This window comes from Protopterus annectens, chromosome 4.part0, assembly GCF_019279795.1.
Source record: "Protopterus annectens isolate FY-2018-M chromosome 4.part0, PAN1.0, whole genome shotgun sequence".
NCBI lineage: Eukaryota > Metazoa > Chordata > Ceratodontiformes > Protopteridae > Protopterus > Protopterus annectens.
The window spans coordinates 1,448,389-1,466,223 of NC_056733.1; the positions used below are offsets into that span (position 1 = coordinate 1,448,389).

At 49.7% G+C, this 17,835-nt stretch overlaps 1 protein-coding gene across 1 annotated transcript in view; it reads right to left on the reverse strand.

Annotated features, from left to right (window-relative positions):
* The window catches only part of UTP6 (UTP6 small subunit processome component), a 1,596,914-nt gene that overhangs the window by 800,246 nt on the left and 778,833 nt on the right, over positions 1-17,835 (reverse strand). The gene's annotated exons all lie outside the window — the stretch shown is intronic.

Genomic DNA, 17,835 nt, shown 5'->3' on the forward strand with positions numbered 1-17,835 from the left:
AATAAATAGGACATGCTGGAGGGATAGATTCCTATCCCAGAGACTTCCCATGCTCTGGAACAAGATTCAAATCTACATTAGGCAGAGCTCCTCACTAACCCTCTTTGAGAGGAACCTTGAGAAGTAGATGGGAAACAAAGTTTACCCAGGGATCACTTCAATGGCTCTGCTGGACAGAAGCACAGGGAACTAAATCTAAGTGGGTGGCGAAAGCCAACACATTCTAGCTAAGCTTATAAATTCCTTCGGGAAGACAGCCTAGTACCTACCTATGACGTGCGCAGATGTGTCTTAGACCTGTGTCAGGCATGGTTAAAAGGTATTTGGTAAAAGACTTATCAGGAGGCAGGGAAATGAAAATAGAATACAACAGTATCCATCCCAACCCAAAAGAACATAACAGAGGGAGGAATGAAGGGATAGAACCAGACATCAATAGTGAATTTACTCCAACATCTACATTTATAGTTAACTACCAAACCCAACTGTGCTAAGTTATTTATAATTCAATGCTGAGAAGATTCTCAGAGCTAGGATGATTTGGGAGGATGGCTAGTGGCTGCCAACACAAGAAGGCAACTTCTGTAAGATGTCATACACAAATCCTGCCCTGGACCTAGAAACTGCTGCTAGGTTATAGTATTTGTCAAGCAGGCTGAGAAGTCTTAGTTGGATTCTTTGTAGCCTGGTGTTTTGCTTGTAAGTATAGTTCTCACAATACCAATAACTGAACCGAACTGAAGAGATGACTAGATGAGAAAAACAATCCTACAAGCATAAGCTAACGTGCAGATGGACTGAGATAACAAATTCCTTTTTAAAAATCCTTATAAAATACTTGTAAAACACTTATAAAATACTATTTTAAAACAAAAACTGCGATCTGCATTCTTTTTAGTACGTTCGTGGTAGGTAAGCGCAATGATTAAAACAGAACATTTCCAGTGTCTTTATACAGCAATTGTTGCAGTAGACACAAATCATTTCTTTCTTTTGCAACATTACAGTACAAATCTTTATATTAAAAACTTTGTTTACGTAAAAACTTTTTGTAAAACACTTTGAGATTCCCATATAGTGGGGGAGACTGGGATTCGGTACATTGAGGGTTAGGCTGTATTGATTGGTGGAAGGATGACTGTGTGTGTGTGTGTGTGTGTGTGTGTGTGTGTGTGTGTGTGTGTTTTTGTGTGTGTGTGTGTGTGTGTGTGTGTGTGTGTGTGTGTGTGTGTGTGTGTGTGTGTTGGGCAACTGGAGGCGTGTTGCTAGTGGGTGGGGTACGAGTGGGGGAACTAAACTGATAGGGCCAGAGTGGACATGTACCAGTCATGTATTGATTGGAGGGTCTGGGCAGGTAATAATGGAGGTGTGTTTTTGGAGAGAAAAAATGGGCAGGGCTTATGAGGAGTGAAGTGCACTGATAGGGCCCTTTGAAAGAAACTGACAAATGGGGAGCGAGAGGGCGTGCTAGATGGTGATAGGTGGAGGGTGTGTCTCAGTGAGCGGGCTTAATTACATCATAATGTCGGCGTGAGGTTCGGGAAGGGGGGCCTTCAAGGCAGGAATGGATTTGATACATTCTCATTACTGTGCTGGCCCAATTGATAACCGTGGGGGCTGGTTTAGTTGGAATGGCAGATTGGGTGAGGTGGTGGAAGGGGTTAATCAATGGGATGGGGTCTAGATCTGCTTCAGCGGGAATAGGAAAGAAACCAAGAGAAAACCAAAAATGAGGAAGAAATGGCCAATTGTTTTAACATCTAATTCTTGGGACCATCTGAATTATGTAAATAAGAAAAGCACCAATGTTGTGAGTCCACAATAATATTTAATGAATTATAAAAATAAAAAACAATGTTTTTTTATCAATATTCCCTTCATCTGGGAGTACAGGGGACTGTATTGTATTACACAAGCCTGTTGGAAATCAGGCTGAAACTGACCTTCTGAGTCATTTACTATATTGTTAATATTCTCCCTACCAGTACCTAAAAGAGGAATGTATATTTCACCCCATTTATTGAGAACATCTGTAAGTATTGGGTCTATAAAGTGTCCAGGATAACCTCTCCCCGACCCGGCGGGGGGGGGTGGGGAGCGCGGTCCCCGGGAGAGGGCGTGGGGACGTCCGGGGAACCCGGCTCGGGGCTTCCCGTCCTCCGGGACCCCGGGGGAGCGGAGATACGGCCGCCGAGGCGTCTCGCACCCGGAGTCGGCGGATGGCGCGGGCCACCCGAGGGCTTCCCCCGGAAGCCAGGCGTGCGATCCCATCCTCCCGGACCCCGGGGGAGCGGAGATACGGCCGCCGAGGCGTCTCGCACCCGGGGCCAGCCGGGGGAGTCGACGGACGGCGCGGGCCGCCCGAGGGCCGTCCCCGGAAGCCAGGTCCCCGATCCCGTCCTCCCAGACCCCGGGGGAGCGGAGATACGGCCGCCGAGGCGTCTCGCACCCGGGGCCGGGCGGGGGAGTCGGCGGACGGCGCGGGCCGCCCGATGGCCTCCCCCGGAAGCCAGGTCCCCGATCTCGGCCTCCCGGCCCTCAGAGGTGCAGAGATACGGCCGCCGTGGCGTCTCGCACCCGGGGCCGGCCGGGGGAGTCAGCGGACGGCGCAGTCTGGCCGAGGGCCTGCCCCGGAAGCCAGGTCCCCGATCCCGGCCTCCCGGCCCTCAGAGGTGCAGAGATACGGCCGCCGTGGCGTCTCGCACCTGGGGCCGGCCGGGGGAGTCGGCGGACGGCGCGGTCTGGCCGAGGGCCTGCCCCGGAAGCCAGGTCCCCGATCCCGGCCCTCAGGGGTGCAGAGATACGGCCGCCGTGGCGTCTCGCACCCGGGTCCGTCCGCGGGCAGCTCTTCGGCATCCGGTCGACCACCCGGCACCCTGGGGACGAGGCCCTGCGGGCCAGGAGGCTCGGAGTGGAGCAGCTTCGACGGCACCCCGCGCGGCAGGGGAGGCAGTCGGACCAGAGCGGCGAAATGCGCAGGGATGCCGGGACCCCGGGCCATCTCCACCGCGAGTTTGAAAGCCCCACGCGGGGGGCAAAGGGCAGAACTGGCGTCGCGGAAGCCCGGATGAGAGACTGTCACAGGCCTCGCGGCCCAGCAGAGTTCCACGAGGCCGGGAAGAATCGGAGGGAGGTCCCCCCGAGAGGCTGAGAGAGCACGGGGGACACAGAGCGATTCGGCAGCCTCCAGGAGATATCTAACCCGGGAGGAGAGCTCTCCCGCCCCGGTAGAAGCGGAAGCCCTGAGGGGGGTCCCGTCCCCACGGAAGTCTGGAAGGGAGCGAGGGGCCGAAAACGGCCGGGCTGGGAGAGCTCCCACCCGGGAGAGGAGCGCCCTGACCTCGGCCCCTTCCGGGACGGAAGTCCGGAAGGGAGAGAGGTGCCGAAAACAGCCGGGCTTGGAGAGCTCCCGCCTGGGAGAGGAGCGCCCGGACCTCGGCCCCTTCTGGGACGGAAGTCCGGAAGGGAGAGAGGTGCCGAAAACGGCCGGGCTTGGAGAGCTCCAGCCTGGGAGACGGGGGTCCGGACCTCGGCCTCTTCCGGGACGGAAGTCCGGAAGGGAGAGAGGTGCCGAAAACGGCCGGGCTTGGAGAGCTCCATCCCGGGAGAGGGGGGCCCGGACCTCGGCCTCTTCCGGGACGGAAGTCCGGAAGGGAGAGAGGTGCCGAAATCGAACGGGCCGGGAGAGCTCCAGCTTGGGAGAGGGGGGTCCGCACCTCGGGCCCCTCCTGGACGGAAGTCCGGAAGGGAGAGAGGGGCCGAAAACGGCCAGGCTCGGAGAGCTCCCGCCCGGGAGAGGAGCGTCCGGACCTCGGCCCCTCCCGGGACGGAAGTCCGGAAGGGAGAGAGGGTGTGAGATCGGCCGGGAGCGCTCCCGCCTGGGTGAGGGGGTCCCGACCACCCCCCCCTCCAGGTGGAAGTCCTCAAGGGAGCGACCCGCGGGAGTCCGCGGGACCCCGAGTGCTCCTGCCCGGCCAGGGGGGGTGTCCGACCTCCCCCGGTACCCGACGGCGTCCTCGAAATATCGCAAAGTGCCCGGAACCCCTCTGGACGGGAAAGCGTAGGGCCGCGGAAGTCCCGATGAGAGCGGATCTGCCCCTCGGCGGCCGGGGGGAGTTCCGCGGGGCCGGCCGGGATCGGAGGGAGGGCCCCCGAGAGGCTCCGAGGGCACGGGGACACAGAGCTGCCAGGCAGCCTCCAGGAGATCTGGGAGACTGGGAGTGGAGCTCTGGACCGAAAGAAGCGGGCGGAAGTCCCGATGGAAGTCCGGAAGGGTGAGTTCAGGGGGCTGGCCTGGATCGAGCGTCCCGCCTGGGTGAGGGACACAGCCTCCCAGGCAGCCTCCAGGAGATCTGGGGAAGTCGGGACCGTGGAGCTCTGGACCGGAAAGGAGCGGGCCGCAGAAGTCCCGATGAGCGAATCTGCCCTCGGCCCGGGAGTTCCGAGCCGCCGGGATCGGCGAGGTCCCCTGGCCCCGAGGCACGGGGACACAGAGCGATCCGCAGCCTCCGGGAGATTCCTAGCCCGGGAGGGAGCTCTCCGCCCGGTAGAAGCAGAAGCCGGAAGGGTCCCCAACGGAAGTCCCGATGAGAGGGTGATCTGCCCCGGCGCCCCGCCTGGGTGAGGGTCCCGACCTCCTCCAGGTGGAAGTCCCCTGGCGACCGCTGGAGTCCGCGGGACCCGAGTGCTCCTGCCCGGCCAGGCAGGGTCCGACCTCCAGGAGAACGGGGAGACGCAGTGCCGTGGAGCTCTGGAACGGAAAGGAGCGGGCCGCGGAAGTCCCGATGAAAGCGGATCTGCCCCTCTACGGCCGGGGGGGAGTTCCACGGGGCCGGCCTGGATCGGAGCAAGGTCCCCCTGGCGGCTCCGAGGGCATGCGGGACACGGCCCTGCCAGGCAGCCTCCAGGAGATCTGGGGGAGACGGGGACCGTGGAGCTCTGGACCAGAAAGGAGCGGGCCGCGGAAGTGAAGTCCCGATGAGAGCGGATCTGCCCCTCAGCGGCCGGGGGGACTTCCGCGGGGCCGGCCCGGAACGGAGGGATGTCCCCCAAGAAGGTTCCGAGGGCACGGGGGACACAGAGTGATCCGGCAGCCTCCGGGAGATTCCTAGCCCGGGAGGGAGAGCTATCCCGCCCCAGTAGAAGCGGAAGCCCGGGAGGGAGGGCCCCCCCCACGGAAGTCCGGAAGGGAGAGAGGGTCTCAGATCGGCCGGGGGCGTCCGACCTCCCCCGGTACCTGACAGTGTCCTCAAAATATCGCAAAGTGCCCGGAACCCCTCTGGACAGGAAAGCGCAGGGCCGCAGAAGGCCCGATGAGAGCGGATCCGCGCCTCCGCGGCCGGGGGCAGTTCCGCGGGGTCGGTCGTACCCCGTGGGTCCGTCCGCCAGGCACGCGTGATCCGGCACGATTCGGCAGCCTCCAGGAGTTAAGGGACGACGGGGCGTCCCGTGGGGAGTCCGGGTCCCAGCCCCGGGGAGAACGCCTGCCGGCGGGCGCCCCGGCAGTGGGGTCGGCCAAGGCGCCTCTCCCCGCCGTCCCACACCGATCGTTCGGGCCGACCGACTCCCACTGGCGGAGGGCCCCCGCGGCGTGGCCCTGTGGGTCACGGCCGGCGGGTCAAGCCTCTCCTCCCAGGGAGCGAGGCGCGGGTGGGGGCCGCGGAGCGTTCCGCGCGCCCCCGGCGGCATAGTCTCGGCGAGACCGATGAGCCGAGGCGCAGCGGTACTTGTAGCTGTTCCTACACTACCTCTCTGGTTGGTAGGTTGCCACTGACTGCTTCTGTAGGAGCCTCTAGCTTGCCCTCTACCTCTGGGACGCCTGTTCCTGCCCCTCTGGGATCTGTCCGAGTCTGGAAAGGACCAATTCTTAGTAGGCCAGTTTCTGCTGAATCTCGGTGGTTGTACTTGCAGAAAGTCCTTAACTGTTTGCACAGATTTTGCCTTTTCTTCAAACTTCTTTAAGACCTCCTGAGCCGAAGAACCAAATAATTTTTGTTTTTCCATTGAAGCATCCAGGAGTTTAGCTTTAACATGGTCTGGTAAAGATTGTTCCTTCAACCAGGCATGCCTACGAATAACTGCCCCAGTCATAGCTGACCTACATGAAGCTTCCAGTGCATCATAACCACACTGCAAAAAATGATTACTAACCTGCTGTGAGTTATGTACCAGATCCTGAAGGGATTTACAGTCAAGGGGTTCAAAAGTGGAAAGCTTCTTATGCAATTCATCTAACAAATACTCTTGGTATTGTATCATATGAAACTGACAATTTAATGCCCTCAAGGAAAGAGTTGCAGAAGTATATACCTTCTTTCCCCATCTCTCTAAAGATCTAGACTCCCTTTCAGAAGGTAGAGGATTTTTGGCAGTGGCAGCTGCAACCCCTTTTGGGCCCTGAGAAACGGTATCTGGGTCTGCAGAATGGGCCTTGTACAGATGTAGATGAGAATCCGGGACCCTGTAGTATCTATCAGGTTTGGCAGGAGCCGGGAGGAGAGAATCAGGGGCTGTACTAACATCATTGTACACATCAATAACATTCAAAACAGGAGGTATAGCTAAGGGCCTATGCTGAGGTAAATGTAAAAAGGTCCTTAATCTCTTTCTAGAATCAGAAAATTCCTGACCCTGCCATTGAAAATGTTCTCTCATAGAGTGTAGTGTCTCACCAAAAGAAAACTCTTCAGGAGGGGAGGCCGAAGGAATAGATTCTTCAGCATCAGAATCCTTGTAGGCCGAATAAGCCTCCTCCTGGTGATCTGACAACACAGATCCATCCGTAAACTCATCTGAAGAGTGCTGGTCAGAGGGCTCAGTCCTGGGCCTTTTGTCTGGTTGTGGTTGAGAGCCCCTGTCCGGGTGAGGCTGAGAACCTCTAATTAAAGAGATAAGATCCTCTGCAAGGCTGAGGATCTGAGAACTAGAAGAAGGTCTCTGAGAGGTAGTCTTGGGAGGCAAAGCTTTAGCAAGTTTAGCAGCTTTAGCCCTGGAAAAAGCCTTAATGGACATGGAAGCAAGGGGTCTGGCTGCACCACGTGCAGGAGTAGACTTATCCAAAGGAATGGTGTCGGACATTTCCTGGACACTGGTTTCAGTAGGTAGCTCAGTAGCCGACTCAGCCGGGGCCTCCAGGGCTGCGGTGGTCGGTTGAGTGGATTCGGTTAAAGTACCGAGGACTCTGTTTCGGCCGAAACCGAGACACTGTCGGTCCTTGTCCTTCCGTTTTTTCACCAAATGCGAAGTCGGAGTCTCCGACGGCATCTTATATGCAAAAGTAGCCCCAAAGAATTCCTCTGCAAACTCCGACCGACGTCTAAGAGTTCGTCGGTTGAAGAAAGCACAGGCTGAACAGGCTGAGACGTCGTGGTCTGGGCCTAAGCAAGGGAGGCAGTAAGAGTGGAAATCCTTATGAGGTATTTGTTTCCCACAAGTTAAACAATTATTTACTTTATCTGACATCGGCTGAGGCAAGAAAGAGTCCCCAACGGGGTACTTAGCTTTTTCGAAGTCTTCGGTAACTGAATCACAGGAGCTGACCGACCGGCACTTGCGAACTGCTTCTGCTTCGGGCACCACGCGGCAAGAAAGACTGAGGAAAATGGCGTCGGCTGATGCTTTTATACCCCAGACACTCTGACGTCAGGGAAAGTGCGACATCAGCCAAGGCCAGACACGACTGAAGGCCTGCCTGAGGCAGGACAACCCATATGTTATGACTGCAGATGCATCCTTGAAGGACATCCTTAAAAGCATGCTATGCTATAAGGATTTTCGTTCTTCCGTTATACCTAACTTCGATAGGCTTTTGCCTATTACATCTCGTCAAGGTACATTTAAATGCCATAATTGTTCTTGTTGTTCAGATTCAGTTAATGTGGACTCAGTTAAATATGTTCACCCGATTACTCATTTTACCTATAAGTTTACCCTTAGAGCCTCATGTAATTCTATTAATGTGGTGTACATGGCTACCTGTGTCATGTGTTGCTCCTTTTATGTTGGTAAAACAACGCGTAGGCTCAAGGATAGGATCATTGAGCATAAATCTGAAATCAGGAGACAGTATGCCAATAATGCTTTATTTAAACATATACATTCCCAGGGACATGCACATATTTTTAGGTTTAGAGTTATAGACCTTGTTGTACCTTCAGTAAGAGGTGGGGACATTAACAATCACCTTGAAACTAAGGAATACCAATGGATTATTCGACTGGGAGCTGACCATCCTCCTGGTCTTAATAATACTATTAGTATCAAACCTATTCTCACCAGGTTGCAGCGTACTAAGTTATAATTTTGCATGAGTTATAACTATGTATATTTTTTTACATATAATTTTTGTATATTAATTTATATGTATTATATATGCTTTTTAATTATGTATGTGACTTTAAATTTCTATTGTTTGTCACATGATTTTGGCTGCTGTCATGTGACTTTGGGCTTCTATATAAGCAAGTGTTGCTCTTTATTTGTTTGTATTCAATATTGAGAAAGGGTTTTACCCGAAAGCTTTGCGTTTTACTATAAAGTCTGCCTTTTATCCAACGTGTTTTGTGTCTCTTGCTCATGAAGTCCCAGTCTACTCTGTCAAATGCTTTCACTGCTTCAAGACCCACCAATAACAGTGGTATTTTCTTACATTCTGTTTCCCTCTGGGTCATCACTGTTCTTTTAATATACTGTCAATTATTTACCTCCCCTCCACAAAACCACACTGATCAATATTATCACTTTTGCCATTCTTTTACCCATTACAGACAAACACTTTATAATCATGGTTTCTTATTGAAATGGCCTCTATGAATCTGGATCCGATGGATCTTTACCCTCTTTAGGTATTACCGTTACTACCACTTTCTTCCAGGATGCTGGTAATTCTCCTCCTCTTGAAATACTGTTAAATAAAACATTCCAGATCTTTCAGTTTTCCCTCCTAGCTTCCAAACTTCACAGGAATACCATCTCTTCCTGGACACTTTCCTGTAGATTGGTTATACATAGCCAGTTTTATCTCATCTATTCATATCCTGTTAGTAATTCAGCCTCGTCTACCTCTAACTATAGCATATTTAATTCTTCCATAAACATTTCATAAACACTGGACAGCACAGTGGTGCAGTGGTCAACATTCTCGCCTCACAGCAAGAGGGTGTTTGATTCGATTCTTGGCTGAGATGTTTTCTATGTTGAGTCTGCATGTCCTCCCTGTAATCATGTGGGTTTCCTCTGGGTGCTCTGGTTTACTCCCATGTTACAAAGACATGCATCTGGAGCTTTTCTCCCCAGGTCTCCACTGAAGACTGGCTTGTTCCAAGTTGGACTTTCCTGGTAAACAAATGTTAAATAAATAAATAAAATAAAAATAACAAACCTGCATTAAAGTCCATTCCCTCTACTCAGTCTGCTATAGATTGGTGAGTGATCTATGCCTACCTTACAAGGCATCCGCAAACCTCGCACTTAATCTCCTACATATTCGTAAGTCAAAGAGTACCAGAAATACAAGGTCTGGTAACCTGAATTTTGTCTGCGACATAAAAAGAACATGCTGGAGAGAGAGGTTAAGTGTCCCACAGACTGCCCCTACTATGGAGCAGGCATTCCCATCCATATGAACCTGAGTTTGTCTATTACCCAGTTTAAGCACAACCTAGAAAAGTGGATGGAGAACGGGAATTTTACACTGGGCCTGGCACCCACATCCTTTATGGAAAGAAGTAGCTTATAAATGCCTCGCCCTCAATCTCCTACTTGGATGCAGGACATCATTATTCTTTTAGGAAAACTTGGCTAGGTTTAGAACGGCCCCTTGGGCCATTAGCCTAATAACAGTCTAGGCATCTATGAACTGTCACAGAAACACAATGGACTGTGAGACAATCTCAGACACTGTATAAAACATTCAGCTCAAGCAAAATATATAAATTTTTACAAACATTTATTTTAAAGGCAGCAATACACCTAAACAGTAAAAAGAGAAAAATCATTGGTCTTGACTGTCAGTACAGCTAAAAAATTCTTTACTGTTGGAGTAAAGATCTTCTTCTACAGTTAAGACATAGTTAACTGTGATGCTGTTTGGTTAGTAGTAGAACAAATAATGAAAAAAGGTAAGGGGATACAAAAATTAGAGTACAGAAGTTATCAATGTATTAGATAAAAGGTAGGTGAGAAAAGATAAACACTGCATATTCAGAGTCAAGGTCAGTATAATGCAAAATAAAAAAGTTGTAATACTTTAGAAGAAAATTTAAGAATATTAGTTTTGTACATGTGCGCCTGAATATAAATAATGGGTACAGTACAACTGGTCAAACTTACCATTCAACTAAGGATCTTTCAGTGTCAGAATTAACTGCATGTAAATTTTGTTAAATGCTGGAATAATCAAAGTGTGTAATATCAAATGTAAGCTAAGTGGGACTCCGAGGTTATGTCAAAAATGTATTTAAAATGAAAATTTCTGCATTGGGTCTGTGCGCGAGCATATGTGTGTCTGCATGCATGCATGTGAAGGTATTTGTAGGTTAGAGTAAGGACTAAGGAAGGGGAAAGATGTGTTGGTATGAATGGGTACTGGCATGTCTGCAGTGTGTACATGTATATGTGTGTCTTGTTCAGCAGTACTGCTACAGAACACCTTAATATGTAGCGTTGGGGTTAGCATACGTGTGTCTGCATGCATGCATGTGAAGGTATTTGTAGGTTAGAGTAAGGACTAAGGAAGGGGAAAGATGTGTTGGTATGAATGGGTACTGGCATGTCTGCAGTGTGTACATGTATATGTGTGTCTTGTTCAGCAGTACTGCTACAGAACACCTTAATATGTAGCGTTGGGGTTAGGAACAGGGTTTGGTGTACGGTTATGGTTAGCACATGAGTAAGGTAGCGGAGTGAACCTCTTATAATGTGAGCCACATCTGAACATGTGCCTTGTTGGGAGAAATCATACAAGCTGTTAGCCTTAGTGTGTCCAGGCTGGGGTGCAAAACAGACCCTTTATTGTAAGTGAGAAGGTCCACCGAATGAGGAAAACATTTTGCATTTCTGCCTTGCCAGGCTATGCAGGAGGAGGAACCAGTGTTGCCTGGGCCAAAAGGGTGGTATCACAATAGCTTTTGGCCTCTCCTTCCAGATTTTTATTAATACCGTGGGGATCAAAGGTACAAGAGGAAAAGTGTAAAAAAAATAGTCCTGCCTCTCTGAGGGAGAATGCATGTATTTTCTGGGACCCTTGAGTAGCCATTCTGTAGCAGAACATCTTCAATTCCTTGTTCAAAAGTTAAGTAATAAGGTTTACTTCTGGCACATCCTAAGGAAGACATTCGTGTTTAACAGCCCTTCATGTCAATCTATGCTATAGCTGTCTGCCACAGTGTTTTCAAGGAAAGGGATATGGTCTGCTGAAAGAGTCATACCTGCCTCTTGGGTGATGTTCCAAACTTGCATTGCACCAAACTTGCATTGCTAGCCTGCACACATTGTATGAATGGTCTCCTACCTACTTTTTGATGTACTGTATATCACTATGGTGGTGTTTTACTTAGGGGGTCCCTTTCTCCTAAATTTGTTTGAAGGCTTTCAGTGGCAAGACTTCTGCCATTTCTTACACATTTGTCTTTCTTTCTCATATCACGGTCTCAAGTGCCCTGTACTTCAGGTGTTCCGATGTCAGCTCACCAGGCTAGAATGGGCGAGTCTGTGATCAGTATTACTGTGGGTCGGGCTGCTCAGAAGAGCAACTCCAGGTCTGGCTGAAGCGGCTGTATCCACCATAACATCTCCTTCCATACATGTGCGAGATGGTGAAAGTACAGTTGTGTACACTTACCATAAATGTAGATGTTCGAGTGTATTCACTGTTGCAGTCATCACATCTGGGTTATCCTGCCAGGGGTAGCCCTCAGTCGGCCTGAATACCAGAGGCTTAGTATTTCTGTGTTGGTTGCTGTTGCTCCAGGATTGACGTCAGGTCGTCGGTGGTATAAAATCAGGCAACCGATGTCATGACATCAGTTTTTCCTGCCCTGTCAGGAGCCCCCCCAAATAGGGAGTTAGGTTATGGTGGAAGAACATTACCAGTAGAAAGTAAATACCAAAAAAAAACTAAGGAGAGAGGAAGAGAGAGAGACAAGGGGGATGAAGGGAGGGAAACCAGGACTGCAACAGTGAATACATTCTAACATCTACATTTATGGTAAGTGTACACAACTGTACTATGTTCTTAGTGTTTCACTGTTGCAGTCATCGCATTTGAGGTTGATTCCCAAAGCTGAAGAAAAGGGTGGAGGCAGTCAAGAAGACTGTGGGCTGGCTAGGATACTCTGCAAGACTGCATTGGCAAAGCCTGCCCTGGATTTGGAGAAGATAGGCAGGTGGTAATGCTTGGTGAAGGTATGAACAGATGTCCATGTTGCAGCCTCCAGGATGTCCCTGGTGGGGACCCCTCTGAGAAAGGTTGCAGAGGTGGAGGTTACTCTGGTGGCATGTGTCTTGACCCCCTTTTGGGGGTGGTTTCCCATGCTGTCTGTAGCAGAAATGGAAGCAGTGTGCTACCCATTTGGAGATTGTTTGTTTGGATATGGCCTTACCCTCTGCTCCTGCTGCGAAGCTGACTAACAATTGATCATTTTTTTTGAAAGATTTAGTCCTGTCCAGATAGAATCTGAGCTGTCTCTGCACATCTAGAGAGTGCAGACTCCTTTCCCCCTTGTTTTGTGGGTTAGGGAATAAGGTGGACAAATGTAAGGATTGGTTGAGAGCCACACCACTTCAGGCATGAAAGATGGGTTAGTCCTGAGTGAGATTCTGTCAGCATGGAAAATGATGAAAGGGCTCTACAGCCATGAGTGCTTGTAGCTCTGATACTCTTCCAGCTGAAGTGATGGCCAGAAGCAAGGCTGTTTTCCAAGAGATAAATTTTAACTCTGCTGAAGCTGCAGGTTCAAAGGGGGGGGGGGGTAGGGTGAGCTTTTCCAACACAAAGTTAAAGGTCTCAAGCTGGGGTAGGAGCTCTTCTGGGTGGCCTTAAGTTATTAGCCCCTCTTAGGAACTGTTTGACGAGAGTGTGTGAGAAGAGAGGAGGCTCTGTGCTGTAATAAGCAGAGATGGCAGAGGCATGAGTTTTAATAGAAGCGAAGCATAGACTCCTGTGTAGTAGGTCTGCCAGGTAATCTAGGATGAGAGTTAGGGAGGGCTGTGCCGTTCCATCTCCCTTAGCCTGGATCCAGGTTCCACTTCTCAGCATAGGATTTCCTAGTGCTGGGGTGTCTGGCCTCACGTTTATCTAGGACTTGTTTGCTTAGGTTGACAGCTTAAAGGGTGGTCAGGGAATAAGCCAGGCTGCCAGGTTGAGGGTCTGCAATTGGGGATGCATGAATTCTCCATTCCCCTGGGTCAGGAGTGTTGGGATCTGAGGTAGGTGCCATGGTGGCAGGGGTGACAGGCTGCACAGCAGTGGGTATCAGTGCTGGCATGGCCATTCTGGGGTAATCAGGATTGCACTTGTTTTTTCCTCCATTATTTTCAGCAGTACCCTTGATATGAGTGGTAGAGAGGGAAATGCATAGACCGAAAGGTTTAGCCACTGGAAGGATAGAGCATCCACTTTCCAGGCCTTGCTGTGAGGTTCCCTGGTGCAGAATTTTCTGAGCTGATGATTGGAGTGGGAGGCAAAGAGGTCGACCTTCGGGGTGCCCCATTTCTGGGTTACAAGGGTGAAGGTTCTGTGGTCTAGTTGCTACTAGTGTGGGTCTAGCAGGTTTCTGCTTAAGTTGTCTGCCAGAGAGTTTAAAGAGCCTGGCAGGAATTGTGCTAGCAGGTGTAGTTGCATGCCTGAGCCCATGTGCCAAAGGATCATGGCGAGCCTGCAGAGAGGATAAAACTGAGTCCCTCCTTGCTTGTTGATATACCGCATCACTGAGGTGGTGTCTGACTTTATCAATAGGGATCCCGGGGAGAGTAGGGGTCTGAAGGCTGTCAGGGTGTGCTGAACAGCTAACATCTATTTTTGGTTGATGTGCAGATGTATTTGATTTGGGCTCCAATGGCCATGAATGCACCTGCTGTCCAGGTGTGCAACCCAGGCATAGTCTGATGTGTCTGTAGTGAGGGTCTGGCCGGCATGGGGTTGTGAGAAGGGAAGTCCTTGTTGTGGTTGCAAGCTGCTGCCCACCAAAAAATCTTTCCTTAGACAAGGTATCATTGGTATGAGAGTTTCCAGGTCTTGAGAGTGTTGACACCAAAGGCTTTTTAGGTACCACTGTAGTTTCTTCATATGCAGTCTGGCATATGGAATGAATAGGATGCAAGAAGCCATGAACCCAAGAGCTTGCAGGATTGTCCTTGCCGTTAACTGGGTTCTGGTGGCTAGTTGAGAGAAGTAGCATGTCAGGTAGGTTTGTTTTTCTGGAGTAAAGAATGCCATCTGGGATGCTGTGTCCAGGCTTGCTCCCAAGAATACAATTTTTTCTGTGTGGACTAGTTCTGATATCTTTTCATTGATAGTATACCCCAGGGAGGTCAATAGGTCCTTTACAAAAGTCAGGTGCTGAAACAGCTTTTCCTGACTGTCTGCCTGAATCAGGCAATCGTCTAAGTATGGTTAAATTTGAATATTTCTTTGTCTGCAAAAAGCAATGGCGGGAGCCAGGCATTTTGTGAAAACTCTGAGAAGAACTGAAAGTGCATAGATCCTGCCCTGAAACGTATGTATTTCCTGCATGATTCACTGATTGGGAAGTGTAGGTAGGACTCTTAGGTCTAGGGATGGCTAACCAAGCATCCTTGAAAAGCATTGGTAGAAACTGCTGGAAGGTGAGCATTTTGAATTTTGGTATCACCAGAGAGGTGTATAAAATGGATAGATCTAGGATGGGACGCCATGAGCCCTCTTTTCTGGATACCAGGAAGAGTCTGGAGTAGAAACCTTGGCCTATCTGTTCTGCAGGAACATGCTGTATTGCCCTCATGGAGAGCAAGAAAAGGACTTGTTTTTTGGCCTTTGCCCACTGGTTTGGAGGAAGATCCGGAAACCCTTTTGGGGTTGGCGGAGTGTGGAAATACGTTGTTGGTAACAGTGGCCCAGTTGCTTGCGTGGAAAGAGAGTTTTCCTCCTAGGGGCACAAGCAGGTGGGCAGAGGTAAGGGGTGGAGGTGTAAATTCATTGTGAGTTCTTACCATAAGGGGGTGGCTTTGCACTCCCTGTTTATGAAGAGGAGGAACTCCATTGCTTAGATCTCTGCATTCCCTGGGGTTGCTGTCTGGGGGGGGGGGGGCTGCTTCCCCTGGGTCTGGGCTGAGCTGGCCAGGAGGGGGCAGGAAAGGACCAGTACTTGGAAGGGCAATGCCTATTGAACCTTGGAGGCTGGACCTGTAAGAAGTCTTTAAATGTCTGGATAGATTTAGCTTTTTCTTCCATCTTTTTTAAGATCTCTTCTGCCTTGCTGCCAAATAAGTTGTCTTTGTTCAATGTTGCTTCCAATAATTTGGATTTGATATGATCTGGCAAATTCTGTTCCTTAAGCCAAGCATGACTTCTAAGGACAGAACCAGTGACTGCTGCACTGCAAGATGCTTCTAGGCCATCAAAGCCACATTGCAAGGTGTGCTTAGTTGCTTGACTTGCAAAATGCATTAGCTCTTGTAATTCTTTATTTTCTGCACAAGCAGTAAAGGAAAATATTTTTTGTATGAGGAGTTCCATGGTATGCTGCTGATATTTCAGCATGTGGAACTGACAACATAATTCTCTAATACCCAGAGTAGCAGAGGTGTATACTTTTTTATCCCATATGTCTAAAGCTCGGGAATCCCCATCTGAAGGGATGAGATTCTTCGCTAAAGTTGCTTTAATTCCTTTAGGTCCTTGAGAGATGATCTTTGGGTCAGCAGTAGGATTTTTGAAAAGAAATTTGTGAGGGTCAGGGACTCTGTAATCCCTGTCAGGTTTCCCGAGAGCAGAAGGAAGGGTGTCAGGAGACAAACTGGATTCCATAAAAACATCATACACAACATCCAGAACAGGAGGAATGGTCAAAGGTCTGTGCTGTAGTAATCTAAGAATTCTAAGTCTTTTTTTTGACTGAGGATAGTCTTGACATTCCCATTGGAAATGCTCCCTTAAAGTATGAAGGGTTTCCCCAAATGAAAAATCCTTGGGTGGAGAGGCAGAAGGAATGGATTCCTCTGTATCAGAATCCTCATAAGCAGAGAGTGGTTGCATACCTTCATATTCAGATGCATCAGAGTCATCGGACTCCTGTTCAGATAAAACTACTGGGGACAAGTCTCTTTCTTTTGGAAGGGGTAGCCTGGCTTCTCCCTAATAAGCATAATAAGGTCTTCCACCATTTTAAGCATTTGAGATTGAGGCAAAAAAGCAGGTACCTGAGCTTGGGTCATCAGTTTTTGGGGTGTGGTTCATACCCTGGGTCTTAGAAACTCACTAGTTTTATAAAGAACTGAAGACATGAAAGAAGTCGGTCTGTGTCGAGTATCAGTAGTGCAAAGTACTTCTTCGGATGCCGGTGACTGCTCAGCAGCTCCGGACCCATCCAAGGTAGAGACATCCGCAGGATCCTTAGTCGAAGAAGAGTCTTGTGGCATACCGAACTCCGAAAGGGTCTCGGTAGTGGCCTGCAAATCCACAGAAGTGGGCATCAGAGGCTGCAAAAGTGCCTCACCGAGGACCAGAGAACTGACTACTAGCTTACGGAAGCATAGTCGGCAGTTTTGGACCTGTACGGTCAGTCTCTGTCTTTATCCTTATGTTTTTTCGGAAGATCGGTAGTCGGATGGCTTACCAAAGCCATGTCGGAATTTGAGGAGTGAGAGCAAAAATATCTAGCTGCAATAAGGGCCAGACGATGTATAGTTGTGACATTGAACAAAGCAAAAACGCGAAAGCTGGGGACTTCGTAGTCTGGGCCTAAACAGGTGACGCAGTAAGAGTGGAAGTTTCGGTGTGGTATTTGCTTTCCACACCGGAGACAACTGTTAACTTTTTCTGAGATCGGTTACAGCAAGAAAAAAGGATCCCCAATGGGGTACTTAGCTTTAGAAGACTTCAACTTCAATTCGGAAACGAAAACTCAGGTAGCGGCTGACCGGCACCTCATGCGAACTGCTTCTGGCTCCTCGGCAAGAAAGACTGATGTAATGGTTGTCGGCTGTCTGATTTTATACCACTGACTACCTGACATCAGTCTTGGAGCGAAAGCAACCAATGCAGAAATACTAAGCCTCTGGTATTCGGGCCGACTGAGGGCTACCCCTGGCAGGATAACCCAAATGTGATGACTGCAACAGTGAAACACTAAGAACATTCCTGGTTTCAAAACACTGGCAGTCAGTTTCTTCATGTGCAAGCAAGCTAGATGGACAATCAGGATGTTGGAAACCATGAAATCCAGCACTCCAAGAACTCCTTAGCTGACATCGCCTCATTTTGCAAGACATTCTGTAGGGACACACTGTCACAGAGATTTACCCTGTCTTCTAGTAAAAAGTCTATCTGAAGGTCTGTGTAGAAGAATGCCCCTAAGTACAGTTCTGTAAAATCATACCACAACAGTAAAAGTCCTTCTCTTCATTGTTGCGGTATTCTTTACCTAATGAATCTCCTGCCAAGAATAGTCCAACATCCAACCAGTATATGAAAGACTTTTGTTCTTATAAGGATTGTATGTCACATATATGCTCCCCTAAGCAAGGCATAGGGCATAAAGGTGATGCACAGACCAACTCACTTAGAACTCAAAAAGTCTGAAGAGGAACAGAATGCCCTTAGGGACAAGGATACCATGTGCATCCAGGAGGAGAAAATGG